The following is a 20,722-nucleotide window of genomic DNA, read 5'->3' on the forward strand; positions in this document are numbered from 1 at the left end:
TTCCTGCACTCTGTTGAACACCGTTTTAAATGTTTTCCATTGCTGCTGTACATCGTTTTTTTGCCAATATTGTTGCCCATTTTATTTTCTCACGTTCTATTCTCAGCCCTTCAAAATCAACTTTTCTCCAATCTATTAACCTGGTTTTCGTCATACCAATGTCCTTCTCAATTATCATCTTAAAGCATATTATATTATGATCACTATTTCCTAGATGTTCCCCTACTTTTACTTCTCTTATCTGCTCAGGTTCATTCCCCATTACTAGATCCAATAGCAAATGCTCCCTTGTTGAACTTTTTACATATTGGTTTAGAAAGGAGTCCTATACACATTGTAGGAACTCCAATCCCTTATCCCCTTTACTGACCTCTTCCGTCCAATTAATATCAGGGTAGTTGAAATTCCCCATGATTATTATTCTATGCTTTTTTACTCATTTCTCTAATTTACTCATTTCACTAATTTGTCTGCATATTTCTTCCTCCACCTCCTTTCCGTAGACTACACCTTTTAGTGTGCCTCTACTGGTTGTCTATCCTTTCTTAACCTTACGCCCTAACTTGGGGATACCAACACTCCAGCTAAAATCAGTTAACTCAGCACAGACCAGGGATCAAATGTGGGCCCAACTTGGTCTAAATAGCTCGTTTCCGCATTGGGGCTGTGCTTTTATCCAGCAGTCCATCAGAATATGTTTTCTAACTAACCTGAGAATCTTCAAACTTGGGAATGTTACTGTTAATAAAGAATGGGATCAGTGCAGTAGTGAGAAATTATATTGGCTCAGAAGATCAAGATGTAGAATCAGTTTGGGTGGAGATAAGAAATAATAAGGGGAAGAAGTCACTGGTGGGTGTAGTCTATAGGCCTCCTAACAGTAGCTGCATTGTTGGATGGAGTATAAATCAAGAAATAATGGGGGCTTGTAAGAAAGGTACAGCAATGATTATGGCAATTTTAATCTTCATATTGATTGGACAAATCAAATTGGCCAAGGTAGCCTTGATGAATATTTCATAGAGTGTTTGCGGGATGGTTTCTTCGAACAGTATGTTGCGGAACCAACCAGAGATCAGGCTGTCTTGGATCTGGTACTGTGTAATGAGACAAGATTAATAAATGATCTCATAGTAAAGGATCCTCCAGGAAAGAGTGACCATAGCATGGTTGAATTTCAAATTCAGTTGGAGGTTGAGAAAGTTGGATCTCAAAGCAGTGTCCGGATCTTAAATAAAGGTGATTAGAAAGGTATGAAGGCAGAGTTGGCTAAATTGGACTGGGAAAATAGATTAAAGTGTAAGACGGTTGATAAACTGTGGCAGACATTGAAGGAGATATTTCATAACTCTCAACAAAACTATATTCCACTGAGAAGGAAAGACTTTAAGAGAAGGGAGAATCATCCATAGCTATCTAAGGAAGTAAATTATGGTATCAAATTGAAAACAATGACATACAAAGTTGCCAAGATTAGTGGGAGACCAGAGGATTGGGAAATTTTTAAAGGACGACTAAGAAAATAATAAAGAAAGGGAAGATAGAGTATGAGAGCAAACTAGCAAGAAATATAAAAACAGATAGTAAGAGGTATATAAAAAGGAAGAGAGTAGCTAAAGTAAACGTTGGTCCCTTAGAGGACGAGACTAGGGAATTAATAATGAGAAACAGATAAATCCCAGAGACTTTGAACAAATATTTTGTATTGATCTTCACGGTAGAAGACAATAAAAACATCCCAATAATAGATAATCAAGGGGCTATAGGGAGGGAGGAACTTAAAACAATCACGATCATTAAAGAAGCAGTACTCGGTAAAATAATGAGACTAAAGGTGGACAAGTCCCCTGGACCTGATGGCCTGCATCCTAGGGTCTTAAAAGAAGTGGCTGCAGAGATAGTGGATGCATTGGTTGTAATCTACCAAAATTCCCTAGATTCTGGAGGTGTCCCAACTGATTGGAAAAAACAAATGTAACGCCCCTATTTTAAAAAGGAGGCAGACAGAAAGCAGGAACCTATAGACCAGTTAGCCTAACATCTGTTGCTGGAAAAATGCTGGAGTTCATTATTAAGGAAACAATAGCAGGACATTTGGAAAAGCATAACACAGTCAAGCAGAGTCAGCGTGGTTTTATGAAAGGGAAATCACATTTGACAAATTTGCTGGAGTTCCTTGAGGATGTAACGAGCAGTGTGGATAAGGGGGAACCAGTGGATATGGTGTATTTGGACTTTCAGAAGGCATTCGATAAGATGCCACATAAAAGGTTACTGCACAAGATAAGAGCTCAATATATTAGCATGGATAGAGGATTGGTTAACGAACAGAAAACAGAGAGTCGGGATAAATGGGTGATTTTCAGGTTGGCAAACTGTAATTAGTGAGGTGCCACAGGGATTGGTGCTGGGGCCCCAATTATTTACAATCTATATTAATGACTTAGATGAAGGGACCGAGTGTAATGTAGCCAAGTTGTTGTTGATACAAAGATGGGTGGGAAAGCAAATTGTGAGGAGGACACAAAAAATCTGCAAAGAGATACACACAGCCTAAGTGAGTGGGCAAACATTTGGCAGATGGAGTAAAATGTGGGAAAGTGTGAAGTTATCCATTTTGGCAGGAAAAATAAAAAAGCAAATTATTTAAATAGAGAGAAATTTAAAAATGCTGCAGTACAGAGGGGTCCTTGTGCATGAAACACAAAAAGTTAGTATGCAGGTACAGCAAGTAATCAGGAGGGTAAATGGAATGTTGGCCTTTATTGCAAGGGGGATGGAGTATAAAAGCAGGGAAGTCCTGCTACAACTATAATAGGGTATTGGTGAGTCCACACCTGGAGTACTGCGTACAGTTTTGGTCTCCTTATTTAAGGAACGATATACTTGCATTGGAGGCAGTTCAGAGAAGGTTCACTCGGTTGATTTCGGAGATGAGGGAGTTGACTTATGAAGAAAGGTTGAGCAGGTTGGGCCTATACTCATTTAAATTCAGAAGAATGGGCCCAAGTTTCGGGCCGTGCCTAGAACGGCACAGCCCCGACCTGGACGCCCATTTTTTGCGCCACAAAGTGCGCCTAAAAAAAACTTGCGTATTCTCCGGCTCCCTGCTGGTTATCTGGAGTCAGGCGCGGCGCAGCACGAGCAGTAGGGGGCGGAGCTAGGACCCTGCGCTGAAAACAGTGCTGGGACCTCTGCACATGCGCGCTACAGTTGGAGGGCTCCCGGTGCTGCAGTCGGTAAGTAGAAAATGTTTTATTTATTGATTTTTTAAAAAACATTATTTCTTAATTTTTTTTGATTGATTTATTGGTTGATTTATTGATGTTTTTATCATTTATTATTGATGATGGCTCTTTATTTGTAAAACTGAAGTTTTAATGTTTGTAAACTTCCCTTTAAACCCCCCGCCCCCCCGCCCCCCATTCCCTACGCCTGATTTATAACCTATGCCTGATTTTCTAAAGTGTAGACAAGGTTTTTTCGAGCATACAAAAATCTTCACTTACTCCATTCTAAGTTAGTTTGGAGTAAGTTTTCACTGCCGAAACTTTGAAAACAGGCGTAAGTGGCCGGACACGCCCTCTTTTGAACAAAAAATTCTGTTCCAAAGTGAAACTGTTCTAACTGACTAGAACTGGAGCAGACTAAATGCTGAGAATTTGAATTTCTAAGATACTCCGTTCTACACCAGTTGTTCCAAAAAATCAGGAGCAACTAAGGCCGAAACTTGGGCCCGAGAGGTGATCTTATTGAAACATATAAGATACTGAGGGGGCTCAAGGTAGATACACAGAGGATGTTTACTCTCGTGGGGGAATCTGAACTAGGGGGCATAGTTTCAGAATAAGGGGTCATCCATTTAGAACTGAGATGAGGAGGAATTTCTTCTCTCAGAGAGGTGTAAATCTATGGAATTCCCTACCCCAAAGAGCTGTCGAGGCTGGGTCATTGAATATATTTAAGGTGGAGATAGATAGATTTTTGAGCGATGAGAGTGAAGCATTATGGGGAGCAGGCAGGTAAGTGGAGCTGAACCCAAGATCAGATCAGCCATGATCTTATTATTGGCAGAGCAGGCTCGAGGGGCCAAATGGTCTGCTCCTAATTCTTATGTTCTTATGTTGACAGAATTTAAACAAAATATATTTCTGGTGTGAAATGAAAATGGCAAAACATGTGCCTTATTAATAAAATGGAAAGTAAAATATTATATTGACTGTGCCTGTTAACCATCTTTATAGAGTTAAATCAGAGAAAGCGGGCCTTGCTAGTTTTAAGAATTCCAAACAAGTCTCAGCATATGGATACAATTTATATTTCATAACCTATAAGGTTAATACATTCAACTATTGCAAAGATTTATGACTTAGTTTTAAACAAGTTACAGTAAGTAATCTTTGAAAGGGTGAGGTGGATTTTTTCCCTATTATTGGCTTCCATATACAGGTTGGAGTGTCAAACTATTCCCGCTGGTGGTCAGAGCGACTAGCTGTAACATTAAAATGTGTAAATTGTGATTCTCTGATGTCTATAAGACCCCGATGCAATTTTCATGCACTGTAGCATAGGGAACGGTCAGTGTTGGACCCACCTAGTATTGTACAGGTTAGAATCGCACATTTCCGGAGGTATTTAAAGGGGCACTCATTGATATCTTTCTGGACACCACCTGCTCCATCTCCAGGGATACCCTGGCTCGAATGTAACCACGGAAGAGAGGCAGGCAGTCGGGCTGAATGCCCCCCTCGACCGCCCGCTGCCTGGACCGGTTGATGGAGCAACAGCTCTACAACTATTTTGTTGTATACTTTAATCAAGTGACCCCTGATTAAAAGGTGGGGGGGGGGGCACACTCCAAAAAAACTTTAAGTGCCCCCTTGTTATTTTTTGAGGGCACTAGAAACACAAATTATACAAGTGCCCCCCGGCTAAAAGGCAGGGATTGGGGCGGGGGGGGGGGGAGGGCACTAAAACCGACAACTTAAACAAATTAAACTTTAGGCATTAAGATCAAATTAAAATTTGGTTGCCGGGGGTGATGATGCACTCCAGTTCCTCCGGCGCCCACCTCTCGCGGAAGGCTGCGAGCATACCGGTGGACACCACGTGCTCCATATCCAGGGATATCTTGGCTCGGATGTAACCACGGAAGAGAGGCAGGCATTCGGGCTGAACGACCCCCTCGACCGACCGCTGCCTGGACCGGCTGATGGTCCCCCTTGGCCATGCCCAGGAGCAGTCCTACGAACAACAGCTCCATAAGCCTGTGAGTATACTCACAGGCACATACATTACAATAGCTAATGATTTTTCTCATGTCAAAGCCGCATGCAAGAGTTTTCCAATTGATTGTTTCTGTGATTGGGTGTTTCGCAAGAAATAATTGGATAGCAGTGAAACAAATGAATCACCTGTCTGATTGGTTCACTACTTATCCAATCAGAATTCTGAGGGAAAACAATCATGCATAGAATTAACCGCGTAGTAACACTGTAATACAGCCTCCTCCACTCTATTTATTTCATCTCACCCTGACAACATATCCTCCTATTTCTTCCTCATGTTTCAGACATTTAATTTCTTCGTAACAATCATACACCATGTGACTAATTTGTGTGCTTCCTGTTTATAAAATATCTCCTTGAAGACTCTAAATAATGTCAAAAGGACATTATATAATGGGTCAAATGGTCACTTCAGGTGCCATTGTCCATTTAATTAAATCTTAAATAATCCAAGGAGCTGTCTAGTTGATCGGTGATTTCCTCTTCCGGTCTGTAAATCATTGGGCAGTAAATTGCAGCCTCTCTGGGCGCGTATGATGTATGCTCGTGCCAAAGAGGCTCCACAAGTATTGGTTCTCAGCGCGCGACGCGCATGCACTGAGAACCAAAATTTGCGAATTGTCAAAATGTCTTTTGACAGTTCCAACACATCCCCAGGAGAAGGGCCTCCGCAGGCAGAGATTTGGGCTATTTGCCCAACTCCTGCCCAGCAAATGTCCTTCAAACTCTTACGCTTGGTAAAATCAGGCGTATGGCCTGCTATTACCAGCATAAGAGTTTTAAAAGATAGGAAAATAAACAATTATCACTCATTTTCATATTAAAAACCCTGTCCATTAAGGTAAGTTTAATTTTTACCCCTATTAAAACATATTTAAAAACATTCAAAAAAATAATTTTGTCACACATTTAATAATAAATTCAATTCAATTAATTTTCAATATGTGAAGTGTTTTTCTTATTTATTTGAAATGTGTGCGTTTTTGGGAGTATCCCCATTCACAGAAATGGTGATATCCGTACAAACTGAGATCAGCATCACTGTGAATGGGGATACTCCATTTTAATTGATTGGTCTGGCCCACGTGATCTTGGGCTGCACATATGCTCCTGGAATACGTGGGCCCATACGCTGGATTGCGAATGGAGGTCTCGGACCACAAGTCTACGTTCCTCCGGGACCAGCGGGTACTTTCGTTAAAGCATTTTTGGTCAGAGGCATCCGTCTGCAGGAAGCCTCCGACTGCAATTTCTTGAAAATGATTTTCCCTTTGTTTATCTCCATCTTTCTTTCTCTATGTTTCTTGCACACTTTTGTTTTTTGTTTCAGATCTAGCTTCCCCTCAAAATGCATCTGTGCTATTCGCCTCAACCACGCCATGTGGTCTGTCATGTCAATTATCTTCCCATGCCATAACAGTACGCTGCTTGCATTAGAATGTTAGAAAAGCCAAGGGGAACAAATAGGGCCCTTCACTCACCAAACTTCATCCTTCGAGTATTTAATTTCTTTATGCAGAGGGTTGAGAGAGTAGGGAATGGAGGGTTCAGAGAGTAGGGAATGCTTTGCCACAGGGAATAGTTGAGATGGAGACAGTTGCTCTTTTAAAAGGATAAGTGGATAAATATTTGAAGCAGAGGAAGTTACAAGGTTACGGGAGAGAGCAGGGCAGTGGGATTAGTTCTGGATTACAAAGAGTGGCAGAGACACAATGGGCCGAATGCCCTTCTTTTGCTCTGTAAACCTCTATGGTTCTGATCCAACTCCACAAGCCCAGCATCCAACTATGCGTGAATACTGCGACAGACTGCAACTCCACAGTGCTTCCTGGCACTTGTTGCTGGCATTTATCACTCCATAGATGAAGTTCTTTCTGGTATCCGATCAGTTTTAAACGAGTTTTTACTTAAGACCTCTGGTCCTACGATCCTAATTAATTACAGGTAACATTCTGACTTTATGATATCCAAACCTTTTTATATACTTCAATTATGCGCCCCCACCCCTTAACATCTGCCTGGATTGTAGAGATTGAGATTTTCCGTTGGACTCGGTCACTTCCCTTATGCTCAGAATTATTCTGGTTACTTTTCACCTTCTCCAATGGTTGCATAACCCGTTTGTGTAGACTGGCGATTTGAACAATGCACAATACTGTGCAGCCCAAAGAGACAAAGCAGTATAGACCCGAGAGTATTACCAGGCCACTCCAGCAGATATCAAATGAGGAATGGACCTAAAGGCAACATCAGGCTATAGCAAGGATGAGAAATAATGATCCATTCCAGAAAGGTTCCCCACTCAGCAGTAGAAGTCCACTGAATGGTCTAGTCACTCTTTCTCAATAGTGGTTTATCTCTTCATCGAGTATCAAGAGAGCAGAAATTGGAAACTCGCAGGTGTGGACAAAATCTAGGGTGAGGCAGATCATTTCCAAATGTGTGCTGCATCATCAGCTGCATTAGATATTTTCTTTATGCTTCAGATTCTGAAGAGAATGGCTGGAATTTTGTACAAGGGGACGGGTTAGGGGCGGAATCCGAGATGGGTGGGAAACCCGGGAGGCCAGGTTTCCTGCAGGCCCTGCCGATTTAACCGCCAGGGGCCTAATTTGAAGGTGAGGCCTCGCTTTCCCGCCCGCAGCCAGCCAGGTTGAGAGGCTGGCTGACAGCGGGCGGGTAGGCCTCGGTTGTGAGGGGTTGGTCAAGGGTCAGGATCGGCGGAAGGGGGTGGGGGGGGGGGGGGGGGGAAGAGATCGGGAAGAGTTGCAGGATCGTCGGGCAATGGGGGGTGGTCGGGGATCAGGGATTGGCCGGCAAGCGGGGAATCAAAGCTGGGGTAGGATGATCGGAGATTGTGGGAGGTGGTGGGGGGTGGGAAACGGAGGATCGGCAGGTGGGGGTGGGGGGGGCCAGTGGATTGGGACCAGCTGCCCGACAATTGTGGCCGACCTCATCATCGTTGGGGGGAGGCCTGAGGGGAAGGGAGGTGTGGTGAGGCCTGGGGCAGTGATCGAAGGCCTCGTGTGGGGGGGGCGGGATCTCCGATCGTGGGGGTGGAGGGTGGGATTAGGTAGGGTATTTGGATCCAGAAGGTAGGGATAAATCTGCTTACATCCTGTAAGCAGCAGTCCCTGCCTCTGTTTAACTGCGGTTTGCACGAATTGTGTGAAACCCACCCACAGGCAGTTAAAAACAAAATGGAGGGGAAAATAAAGGCTTCCAGCCTCATTACCATATTTAAATTGAGCTAATGCCCCCAAGCAGCAAGGTTGGCTGCCCACTCCAAGTCCCCCCTGCCTCCGGGAAAACCGGAAGTGGGCGGGTTGGAGGCAGGATCAGGTCGGGATTCAAAATTTTAACAATTTAACTGCCCTCACGCTCCAAACCCACCTGTTTTTTGATGGGAAAATTCAGGCCTATAGGTTTTGACGGGAAAAAAGATCCAATTTGTGCTGTAATCCCATTTCTCTCAACATTCAAAGATGCTTATTAAGAAGCATATTGTGGGAGAAGACAGTGTTATAGAGCTCCCCCTAGTGGACTACTGCTCCACCTAGTGGGCTACTGGTGTACTGCAACTACTGATGTAAATACAACAAAGGGTCATAGGTTTCTGTATTAGAGCCATCTTGTAGAGTGTGTTTGTTAGAGATGCCGCAAGAATATACCACAGACACAAAGCTGCATTTGACATTCTGACTGAAACTGTTGCAAAGTGTATGTAGTTTAAGTCTGATAAAACGTTCCTTTTTTAATTGGCTATATATCTACTGATTTGCTTCGACTGAAATTATATTCATAAATCCTGCCCACAGAGCATTTAGGGGCGACCTTTGGGGTCTCAGTACTGCATAAACAGCATTTGCAGTGATGTTTTGTTCTTATGCTTTACAAAACGAGACAGTGTTTCCTTTTTTTTTAAAAACCCGTACTGCACTATTTGTGCAAGTTTGTGGTTTGTTTTAAAATATGCCTGAAGTATGCTTATCTACTTTATCGCAGAAGACTGACCTAAAAAAACTAGCACTCTTTCTCTCCACTGCCTCTCAGTTAATTCTGCCACACTCTTTCCTTACCTACCCCAAACTGCTGCTCCCAACCTCTCCCCTCTTCCCCCACTGCTTCCAGCTTCTGCCCCTTTCTCTCGCCCTTTCAATACCATCTATGTCCCCTGCAACGGATTTGCTTCATGGGTTCTTTGCTTAAGAATTCAGAGCAACACATTGCTATTAAGAACTATTTGGTTTATTTGAATAAGGTTTAATAATCATACTACACATTACCAATTCATCCACCAGGCTCACAACCACCTGCTACATCGTGGATTCCCCGAACCCAACTGGCTGGGGTTTTATTGAGTCTTGTGAACATCACATGACTTGCTAAGCTACTCCCACTCAATAGCTCTACAACTATTTTGGTACAAACTTTCATTCAAGTGCCCTCTTGTTTTGTTTTGAGGGCACCAAAACACAAATTAACAATTTAATATAAAGGAAACCTTTGTCGAATCAAGTCAAATTAAATCAAATTAAAATTCTGTTCCCGGTTGAAATGATGCACTCCAGTCCCTCCGGTGCCCACCTCTCACGGAAGGCTGCGAGCATACCGGAGGACAACGCTTGCTCCGTCTCCAGGGATACCTTGGCTCGGATGCAACCGCAGAAGAGAGGCAGGCAGTCGGGCCGAACGACCCCCTCGACTGCCTGGACAGGTTGATGGTCACCTTGGCCATGCCCAGGAGCAGTCCTACGTGGAGGCCTTCCGACCTGCCTGCTCCCCTCCGCACAGGGTGCCCAAAGATTAGGTGTGGGGGACTGAAGTGCAACCAGAATTTGAGGAGCAGCCTCTTCAAATATTGGAAGAGGGGCTGCAACCTCAATAAAAACGTGGAACACGGACTCTTCCAGACCGCAGAAATTATAGGCGGCCTGGGAGTCCGTGAACCGACTTAAAAATCTATTGCACGGGACTGCTCCGTAAAACACCCTCCAGGCCAAGTCCCCAATAAATAAAGGGAGGACTCCCGCGTAGAGAGCATTCCATTGGAGACTCCTGCCTCCTCCGGGCGGCAAGATGGTGCGTCATGGCGTGTCTGGACGGCAGACCAGGATGGCAAAGTGGAGAGTGTGCAGGAGCAGCCCGTACAGGAATCCCCTCTGCGCAGAACTGAAAGGCACGGAGGGGATTTCCCAGAGGAGGCTCAAGTTGTGAGGTGCCGGCTCCCAAGGGAGGTTTCAGGGCTTGGCACCAATGAGGAATTCCATCCGGACGGGGGTCAGTTCGGACGGGATCGCCCCACGTGCTTGAGCATCCTCGACACACCTAAGAGAGTCAGGGCCCAGTGCCGTTTCTTCAACAAATCTACAACTATTTTGAGTTGTATTAGTAATCAAGTGCCCCCTGATTAAGGGGGGGTGGGGGGGCACACTCCAAAAAGCTTTTCAGGTGCCCCCTTGTTTTTTTTTTTGATGGCACTGGAAACACAAATTGTACAAGCGCCCCCTGGCTAAAAGGTGGCTGGGGGGCCACTAAAACTGACAAGTTAAACAAATTAAACTTTAGATATTAAAATCAAATAAAAATTTGGTTGCCAGGGGTGATGATGCACTCCAGTCCCTCCGGCGCCCACCTCTCGCGGAAGGCCGCAAGCGTACCGGTGGACACCTCGTGTTCCATCTCCAGGGACACACTGGCTCGGATGTAACCGCGGAAGAGAGGCAGGCAGTCGGGCTGAACGACCCCCGCGACCGCCCGCTGCCTGGACCGGCTGATGGCCCCCTTGGCTATGTACAGGAGCAGTCCTACGAGGAGGCCTTCCGACCTGCCCGCTCCCCTCTGCACAGGGTGCCCAAAGATTAGGAGTGTGGGACTGAAGTGCAACCAGAATTTGAGAAGCAGCCCCTTGAAATATTGGAAGAGGGGCTGCAACCTCGCACATTCAATAAAAACGTGGAACACAGACTCTTTCAGACCGCAGAAATTGTAGGCGGCCTGAGAGCCCGTGAACGGATTAAAAAATTTATTGTATGGGATTGCTCCATGCACCAGCCTCCAGGCCAAGTCCCCGATAAATAGAGGGAAGACTCCCACGTATAGTGCATTCCATTAGGGATCCCCGCCTCCTCCAGACGGTAAGATGGTGCGCCATGGCGTATCCGGACGGCAGACGAGGATGGCAAGGTTGAGAGTGTGCAAGAGCAGCCGATACAGGAATCCCCTCCGCGCAGAACTGAAAGGCACGGAGGGGATTTCCCCAAGGAGGCTCAAGTTGAGAGGCGCCGGCTCCCGAGGGATGTTTTGGGGTTTGGCGCCGATGAGGAATTCCGTCCGGACGGGGGTCAGTTTGGACGGGGTCACTCCACATGCCTGGGCTTCCTCGACACACCTAACGGAGTCAGGGCCCAGTGCCATTTTTTCAACAGCTCTACAACTCTTTTTGGAGTAAACAATATTAAACATTAAATCTTAAACATTAAATCGTGCCCCCTGATCTGGAGGACACTCCAAACATTTCCCAAGGCCCTTTTTTGTTTTTTTTTGTATTTTTGTAGTTTTTTTGGTCTCTAAAACCATAATTTACAAGTGTCCCCTATAAAAGGGGAGGGGGACACTAAAAACACAGCAATTAAAACAAATTAAACTTTAAAACATATAAAATCAAATTAAAATTTGGTTGCCGGGGGTGACAATGCACTCCAGTCCCTCCGGCGCCCACCTCTCGACGAAGACCATGAGCGTACCGGTGGACACCGTGTGCTCCATCTCTCGGGACACCCTGCCCCGGATGTAGGCGTGGAAGAGAGGCAGTTAGTCAGGCTGAACGACCCCCTCGACCGCCCGCTGACTGGACCGGCTGATGGCACCCTTGGCCGTGCCCAGGAGCAGTCCTACTAGGAGGCCCTCAGACCTACCCGCTCTCCTCCGCACAGGGTGCCCAAAGATTAGGAGTGTGGGACTGAAGTGCAACCGGAAATTGAGGAGCAGCCCCTTTAAATAATGGAACAGGGGCTGCAACCTCGCGCATTCGATAAAAACATGGAACACGGACTCCACCAGACCGCAGAAATTGCAGGCAGCCTGGGAGCCCGTGAACCGGCTTAAAAATTTATTGCACGGGTCTGCTCCGTGCACTACCCTCCAGGCCAAGTCCCCGATAAATAATGGGAGGACTCCCACGTAGAGTGCACTCCATCGGGGACCCCCGCCTCCTCCGACGGCAAGATGGTGCGCCATGGCGTGTCCGGAAGGCAGACGAGGATGGCAAGGTTGAGAGTGTGCAGGAGCAGCCCGTACAGGAAACCCCTCCGCGCAGAACTGAAAGGCACGGAGGGGATTTCCCCGAGTCGGTTCAAGTTGTGAGGCGCCGGCTCCCGAGGGAGGTTCCGGGGTTTGGCACCGATGAGGAATTCCGTCCGGACGGTGGTCAGTTCGGACGGGATCTCCCCACGTGCTTGAGCCTCCTCGACACACCTAACGGAGTCAGGGCCCAGTGCCATTTTTTCAACAGCTCTACAAACCTGTGAGCATCTTCCCAGGTGCATACATTACATCACCCTTCCTTTTTTTACCATCTATTTATCTACCTTTCATTGCCCCAGATTTCCCCTTCCCTCTCTCCTTTGCTGGCTTCCACTTCCCTCCTTTCACTGCCACCGACCCCTCCATTTCCTCCTGGCTGTGTACTGTTCCAGTCCCCTTTTCCCATCCATTCTACCCTTTCCCCCTCGCCTCCCTCTTACTTCGGCCTCCTCCCCTTGCCATACATTCTTTTCCCCCATCCCCTTGGTCATTCATTGCCCCTGCCTGCTCCTACCGGAGTAAAATGGCTACTGCATTTGACAGGTCCCACTTCCCCTCCTCGTACTGCCAGCACGGACGGCCTGCCCCTGCCTCCTCCCTAGCCTAGTGACAGAAGTCCACTGCAGTGCAGCGACTGTTGTCGTGGCTGGGATCAACTGGCTCGCACAGTGAGCACTCCTTCCCACTGCATTGGTGGGCGATTTCTAGTACGGTTCATGGCTTAGAACCATGCCATGTGGTGCATTTATCTAACAAACCATTGGAGGAGTTCTCTCCCATTGTCAAAAGCTGACAAAATGACAATTTTAGAGTTTCCATCTCAAAAGCTTTTGGAAGTACCTTGTTAAAGAAAAAAAACTTAAATGCAATGAAATTGGTTTGTATTGCAATTCTGATTTTAGGTAACTATTTAGATCACAAGGAGGATATAATTATGAAGATGTAGTTTGCTGTTGGGACAAGTGAAAATATCGCCGTTGAAATGTTACATTGCTGGTTTATTTTCCCTTTTGTTTTAGTTGGCTGGGGGCAGTTTAATCTTTTATTCAGATGTATGAGAAAACATAAAAGCAGAGAGTTAACTTAAAGCTGGGATACCTGTAAAGACTGTACCAACATTTAAGAATGATAGAATCTTACCACACAGAAGGAGGCCATGCAGCCCATCATGCCTATGTTGGCACTTTGAAGGAGCTGCCCAATTAATCCCACAGCCCTGCTCTTTCCCCATATCTGTGAAAATGTTCCTTTCCAGGATGATATGTTAGCACAGTGATTATGTTACTGGATTAATAATTCAGAGGCCTGGACCAATGATCCAGAGACGCGAGTTCAAATCCTACCACGGCAGCTAGGGAATTTAAATTCAATTAAATTTAAATAAAAGCTAGTATCAGTAATGGTGACTGTGAAACTGCCAGATAGTTGTTCCTTTAATGTGAAGGAAATCTGCCGTCCTTGCCTGGTCTGGCTGTGACTCCAGACGTTGATCCTAAACTGCCCTCTGAAATGGCCTCGCAAGCCACTCAATTGCATTCAAGGTGGCGGCTCACCACCACCTTCTCGGGGGCAATTAGGGATGAGTAAAAAATGCTAGCCCTGCTGGTGACGCTCCAATCCCGTGAATGAAAAAAAAATGCAACAGTCTCTCTATTTGTTGATTTTAGTATGAGCATTCAAAGCAGATGTGCAATATCCGGGCTGCTGGGGCTTGTCTATGTGTAGTTGCCGAATATCACAAATATCATAATTGAATTATTTTAGCGACAAACAAATATTTAGAAGCACACTTTTAAGGGATTCCCATGCCGAATAAGAACATAAGAAATCGGAGCAGGAGTCGACCATTTAGCTCCTCAAGCCTGCTCCGCCATTCAATAAGATCATGGCTGATCTTCTACTCAACTCCACTTTACTGCACTATCCCCATATCCCTTGATTCCATTACTATCTAAACATTTAATCGATTTAAGGGGTGGAGGGAGAAAGGGAGCTTGCATAGAGGAAGGGAAGGTAGCAAATGTAGAAACACAAAGTAGAGTCTCCATAAAAACCAACCAGAAACACAGTGGAAAGTCAAATTATGTAATTCCGTCCTGTGATGGTATCACACTATTGGGCATTTTCTGCTAAGGACTCAATTTTAAGTTGAAGGCAGACAACTCTTCAAAACCTTACAGACCTCTTCGATCAAATAGAAAGGGAGGTGCTAGCTGGTGTATTGGTTATCAAAAAGCTCAGTGCACGAATGTAATCAGGTCAACAAAGATAAAGGAGCACAGAACATAATCTCTGACAGCGCTATAAATATCACATTCTCAGCAGTTGTCCAGGAAACCAAACTTTGACGCAGTAAAATAATATCTGATGTCAAATTAAGAACCCCGTCTATTCAAAGCAGATGTGCAATATCCTGGCTGCTGGGGCTTGTCTATGTGTAGTTGCCGAATATCACAAATATGAGAATTTCCTTTTAGGAATTGGAAAAGGCCAATAGGTGTAGTTTTTTTTGCTCTACATGACTGAACAGAATTTGCCCAAATGACTAGAAAAGAAAGACTGGCATTTCTATAGCGCCTTTCACAATCCAAAGCTTTACAACCGATGAAATATTTCTGGAGTGTAGTCACTGTTGTAATGTAGGAAACGCGGCAGCCAATTTGTACACAGCAAGCTCCCACAGATAGCAATGTGATAATGACCAGATTATGTATTTTAGTGATGTTGGTTGAGGGATACACATTGGCCAGGACACCGGGGATAACTCCCCTGTTCTTCTTCGAAATAGTTCCATGGGATCTTTTACATGCACCCGAGAGGACAGACGAGGCCTCAGTTTAACGACCATTTCCCATATCTCGGGAACCTCTTATCAACAAAGACAGACATTGATGCGGAGATTCAACATCGCCTCCAGTGCAGCCTTCAGCTGTCTGAGGAAAAGAGTGTTTGAAAACCAGGCCCTCAACTCTACCACCAAGCTCCTGGTCCAAGGACTGTAGTAATACCCGCCCTCCTGTATGGATCTGAGGCATGGACGATGTATAGAAGGCACCTCAAGTCATTGGAGATATATCACCAACGATGTCTCCGCAAAATCCTGCAAATCCCCTGGGAAGACAGGCGCACCAACATCAGTGTCCTCGTCCAGGCTAACATCCCTAGTATTGAAGCACTGACCACACTCGATCAGCTTCGCTGGGCAGGCCACATCGTTCGCATGCCAGATACGAGACTCCCTAAGCAAATGCTTTATGCGGAGCTCCTTCATGGCAAACGAGCCAAAGGTGAGCAGTGGAAACGTTATAAGGACACCCTCAAAGCCTCTCTGGTAAAGTGCGATATCACCACTGACACCTGGGAGACCCTGGCCGAAGACCGCCTGAGGTGGAGAAAGTGCATCCGGGAGGGCGTTGAGCTCTTCGAGTCTCAATGCAAAGACCACGAAGAGGCTAAGCACAGGCAGCGGAAGGAGCGCGTGGCAAACTAGCCCCACCCATCCCTTCCCTCAACGAATGTCTGTCCCACCTGTAACAGGGTCTATGTCTCTCGTATCGAACTGTTCAGCCATCAAAGAACTCACTTTGGGAGTGGAAGCAAGTCTTCCTCCATTCCGAGGGACTGCCTATGATGAAATGATGATGATTAATGTCTCATCCAAAAAACGGCACCTCCAACAGTGCAGCACTGGAGTGTCAGCCAAGATTTCTGTGCGCAAGTCTCTGGCTAGGGACTTGAACCCACAAACCATCTGACTCAGAGGTGAGAGTGCTACCCAGTTGACACTGATGGCACCATCGCTCTGGAACTGTATCCGAACACCAGACGGCACTTTCAAGAGGGAAGAGATGGATGAGGAAAACTTGATCAGATGTTATTGATAAACTATTTGGTGTAAACCTGGCTTGGTGCCATTCACAAGTGGAGACAACATATACTGTAATATTTCTTTAACACTGCTCGAGGATCTGCACAAAACAAGCTATACAAGATATTTTTTATTTTTGCATGCGCTGTGCCACAAACTTTCGACCCCGAGTGCACCTGCTAACTTCCCCGTTTTTAAAGTTAGTTTCCGTTAAGCAACTTGGCCTTGGTGAATCTTGGGATGTTTGGCTTGGCTTCACTCATTTAGGGTTTTTACTGGCACACACTCAGCCAGCGACTGCAGCTGGAGTTTCTCAGCGGGTTTTGTTTAACCATAAGGTTACACATTCTTCGCAAAGAAAACACACGAGCTGAAGTTTGAGCCCAGAGTGGACCCTTATTTAGGTCAGGATTGGAACAAACATTTGTGCCCCGCAGGACTGGTTATAAGCAATATTTACTTGGCCTTTCGCCCTTCCATTTCATTCAATTTAATACTAGATAGTTTTATTTGCAGTTCGCACTCTAAATGGCTTTCGCCAAGATTGCTGCACAACTGAAAAGCTTAAACACGAGAATGTGTGTACTTGTTTCAAAATGAGGCCACGAACATTCACTAAGATTTTATCAGTGCATCTGGTTTCAGGCACAAAGAAGGTTTGTAGAGCACAAACCTCAATCTCGGGTATCTTCTACAGTACAAAATTTGGCTCCCATCCGTAGGCTTTCTGAGGCGAATAATGGACTTGTTTGTTTCAATTCATTGTAACAAATTTCAATGCGGTCGTTTCCCATGGCTGGAATAACAGGTATTAGATGAAGTGAACGGCACCAAGTGCCCGCACAGTGCCCCTCAAAGATAATAGACTGTTTTAAATCAAATACTCACAAAACATGAAGCATCTTCTTCTCCCACGCCTTTAGAAAAAGAGTGAAAGTAAGTTCCCTGTGGATCATGGACTGTTTCTTTCCAGGTAACTAAGCCAGGTGCTCCCGCTATCTAAAGGAATGTGGCGCAGGCAGACTACCCATAGTTCCCTTCATCCTTTGGGAATGGGGAACAATTCGACCTTCAAAGCCTAGATGGCAGAGCCGAGACCAGAAACAACATATAATACGCACAAAATCTAGGTTAATACTCCCAGTGCAGTGCTGAGGGAGTGCTGCACTGTCGGAGGTGTCGTCTTCCAGATTGAGGGCCCTGCTTCTCCTCTCCGATGCAACAGACCCCATGGCACTTTTCAAAGAAGGGCAGGGGAGTTCTGGCCAATATTTATCCCTCAACCAACATCACTAAAAAGATTATCTGGTCATTACCGCAATGCTGTTTGTGGGAGCTTGCTGTGCGCAAATTGGCTGCTGTGTTTCCGACATTGCTATTGCTATTGAGGGAGTGCAGCGAAGGTTCACCAGAATGATTCCAGGGATGGCTGGACTGTCATATGAGGAGAGACTGGATCAACTGGGCCTTTATTCACTGGAGTTTAGAAGGATGAGAGAGGATCTCATAGAAACGTATCAGATTCTGACGGGACTGGACAGGTTAGATGCAGGAAGAATGTTCCCGATGTTGGGGAAGTCCAGAACCAGGGGACATAGTCGAAGGATAAGGGGTAGGCCATTTAGGACTGAGATGAGGAGAAACTTCTTCACTCAGAGTTGTTAACCTGTGGAATTCCCTGCCGCAGAGAGTTGTTGATGCCAGTTCATTGGATATATTGAAGAGGGAGTTAGATATGGCCCTTACGGCTAAGGGAATCAAGGGGTATGGAGAGAAAGCAGGAAAGGGGTACTGAGGGAATGATCAGCCATGATCTTATTGAATGGTGGTGCAGGCTCTAAGGGCTGAATGGCCGACTCCTGCACCTATTTTCTATGTTTCTATTACAACAGTGACTACGCTCCAAAAGTATTTCATTGGCTGTAAAGTGCCTTGGGACGTCCTGAAGTCATGAAAAATGCCATAAAAAGAAAAGAAAGATTTGGATTTATAAAGCGCCTTTCACGACCAAATGCAAGTCTGTCTTTCTTGCATGTCACACTTAGAGAACTGTGGACACAAAACACATCCTTCCACTCTCTACATCACACTGCTACACCAACCTGCAGTTGTAGGCCTTTACCCTACACTATTATTTGAAGCCATTTGTAAGGTTTCTTGTACAGAGCATCAATTTCGCTGCTACAGGTACAAACACTGACAGCAAAATGTAAAGAATTGATTTATATTCATTTTTATTTTTATGACAACATATACACTTGAATCTTTTTGTATCATGCATGATGAGACATGATTACATTAGTACATTAACCTGCACTACTGTACACATTATTAGAATTAAGAAAACTTACTCAACTTACGTTTGCATTGGAAACACAGGGTCAAGTTAGCTACCGTTCGACAAACGGACGCTGGTTATTTCAGTGTCATCTCGGGTCCAGATGGTCTAGGTAATGAAACTGTTCAAGGATATCACACTAGACTAAAGGAATCATTGTTTTTAATGGCACAAGCACATTAACAAGCTCAGAAGTCAACAAATAGCAACCATTTAAACAGCGTATGATAATTTGCCGATATGACTGACCTTTGCTGTAGTGAGTACTGTTGACAGAGACACAAATTCTCATTTTCATAGTGGATGTGTACTTTTTCCCCTTTCCCCGCTATTATTTCTATTTCACATTCTGTCGGAGCAGAAACAAATAATTTTTTCTCCCCTTTCTTTTCAGGTAAATTAAAGCAAAACCAATACAACAGTTTGCATGGGGCAGACAATCAAACCTGGTGCAAAGGACTGCAAAACAATGAGGCAACAACGGCGTCACCTGGCGTAGATGACTTTCTAAAGACCTTTTACGATTTACGTCTACAAATCTCCTGCACAGTTCTGCATAGCAGAAAAAATATATATTAATATTTATTTTCAAAAATCCAAGAACTACACTTCAATAAGTACTAAGGTGCAATGGGATCGGTTTATGGAGTGCTTACTACCCCGCCTCAAACCCTCTCATGCTGGGGATGCCATTGGCTGGGATAGGTGGCAGCGAAGAAACAAACTTCTGTTGCACCAAGTTGGACAGATACACTGAAGAGGGAAAAAAAAGCAACGCGCAACTTAACAGATGTAAGGGTACCCAGTTTCATCCTCCCTGCTCACTCCCTCCACCCCCCCCCCCCCGCCACCCACTGGGTGAGTGGGGGTTGGGCAGAAGATAAAAGTATTTAGCACACATTTCATTAAGTCTGTGTGTTGTTAATGGTTCTTGTGATGAGATGCGTCTCTCCTCACATCAGTGAGGCAGACCATGATGGCAATCACAGATCATCTGAATTTGCTTCAGCTCTTCATGAACTTTCAATCGCAACACTCCCTAGAAACAATGTGATCACCATCGCAGATTCTTGAAGACTGGAACACATTCGGAACACGCTTTTAAAAAAACAGTCAAGAATGCAAATCCTGAATAGCAGTTCTCTTTTGCTAGGATATCTTCTAATGCAGAAGAAAAATGGGCGACAAAGACGGGACACTAAAGGTTGGGAGAAACCACAGGAAGAGAACACAGATTGTTATTTGTTTCTCTTCCTCCCGTCCCCATAGCTTTCAACTCATGGGCTTGAGTACAAAACATATTGGGAACTTGGCAAGCCTTTTCCGCACGGAATCTCATACACAGGCCTACTTGTTGGCAATTGGCTGGTTCTTCATACAAAGATCATAGCCTTGGAAGGAGAGGACAGCTATCACAACATGCACAAAGACCACACAGAAACCAAATACCTACTTGCAATTCAAATCGAACCTTTACGCGTGATAAACCTTCACTCCAGCCCTGTTGTTTTCATTTAAAATGTAATGGAGGAACATATGGAGGTTTGGTTGTTAAAGTGCTGATTGTGTTGAAACTCAGAATAAAATTTTAACCACGACATCTGAATATACAGTATATTAAACTCTCATGACTTTGCTTCATTAGCATATATTGGACTAACACGCTTTCTGCAGGCCACCTCTCGAATGCATTGGATGGTTCTACATGAAAAATGTCACATTTGTAGGCTTTCCGAGAGATACTACTACAGAATGAAGGTCACAGGATTCAGAGATTTTTTTTACACCCTGTGCTCAATTGCTCCACGAGAACACATTGGCACAGTGTGGGAATAAAATAACACAAATGGTAAGAAGTCGCAGGTAACATGTTTTGTAAATATAGAATGTGAAAAACAAAGCTCTGGCTTTCACAAGATAAAT

General features: G+C 45.0%; 1 protein-coding gene across 1 annotated transcript in view; it reads left to right on the forward strand.

The window, feature by feature from the left end:
- The window catches only part of chst7 (carbohydrate (N-acetylglucosamine 6-O) sulfotransferase 7), a 32,255-nt gene extending 11,801 nt beyond the window's left edge, over window positions 1-20,454 (forward strand). Inside the window, exon 2 of the mRNA XM_070892485.1 lies at window positions 19,194-20,454. The gene's annotated coding sequence lies outside the window, so the exon portion shown is untranslated. The remainder of the gene's footprint in view (window positions 1-19,193) is intronic.
- The last annotated feature ends 268 nt before the right edge of the window (window positions 20,455-20,722 follow it).

This window comes from Pristiophorus japonicus, chromosome 10 (assembly GCF_044704955.1).
Source record: "Pristiophorus japonicus isolate sPriJap1 chromosome 10, sPriJap1.hap1, whole genome shotgun sequence".
NCBI classification, from domain to species: Eukaryota; Metazoa; Chordata; class Chondrichthyes; family Pristiophoridae; genus Pristiophorus; species Pristiophorus japonicus.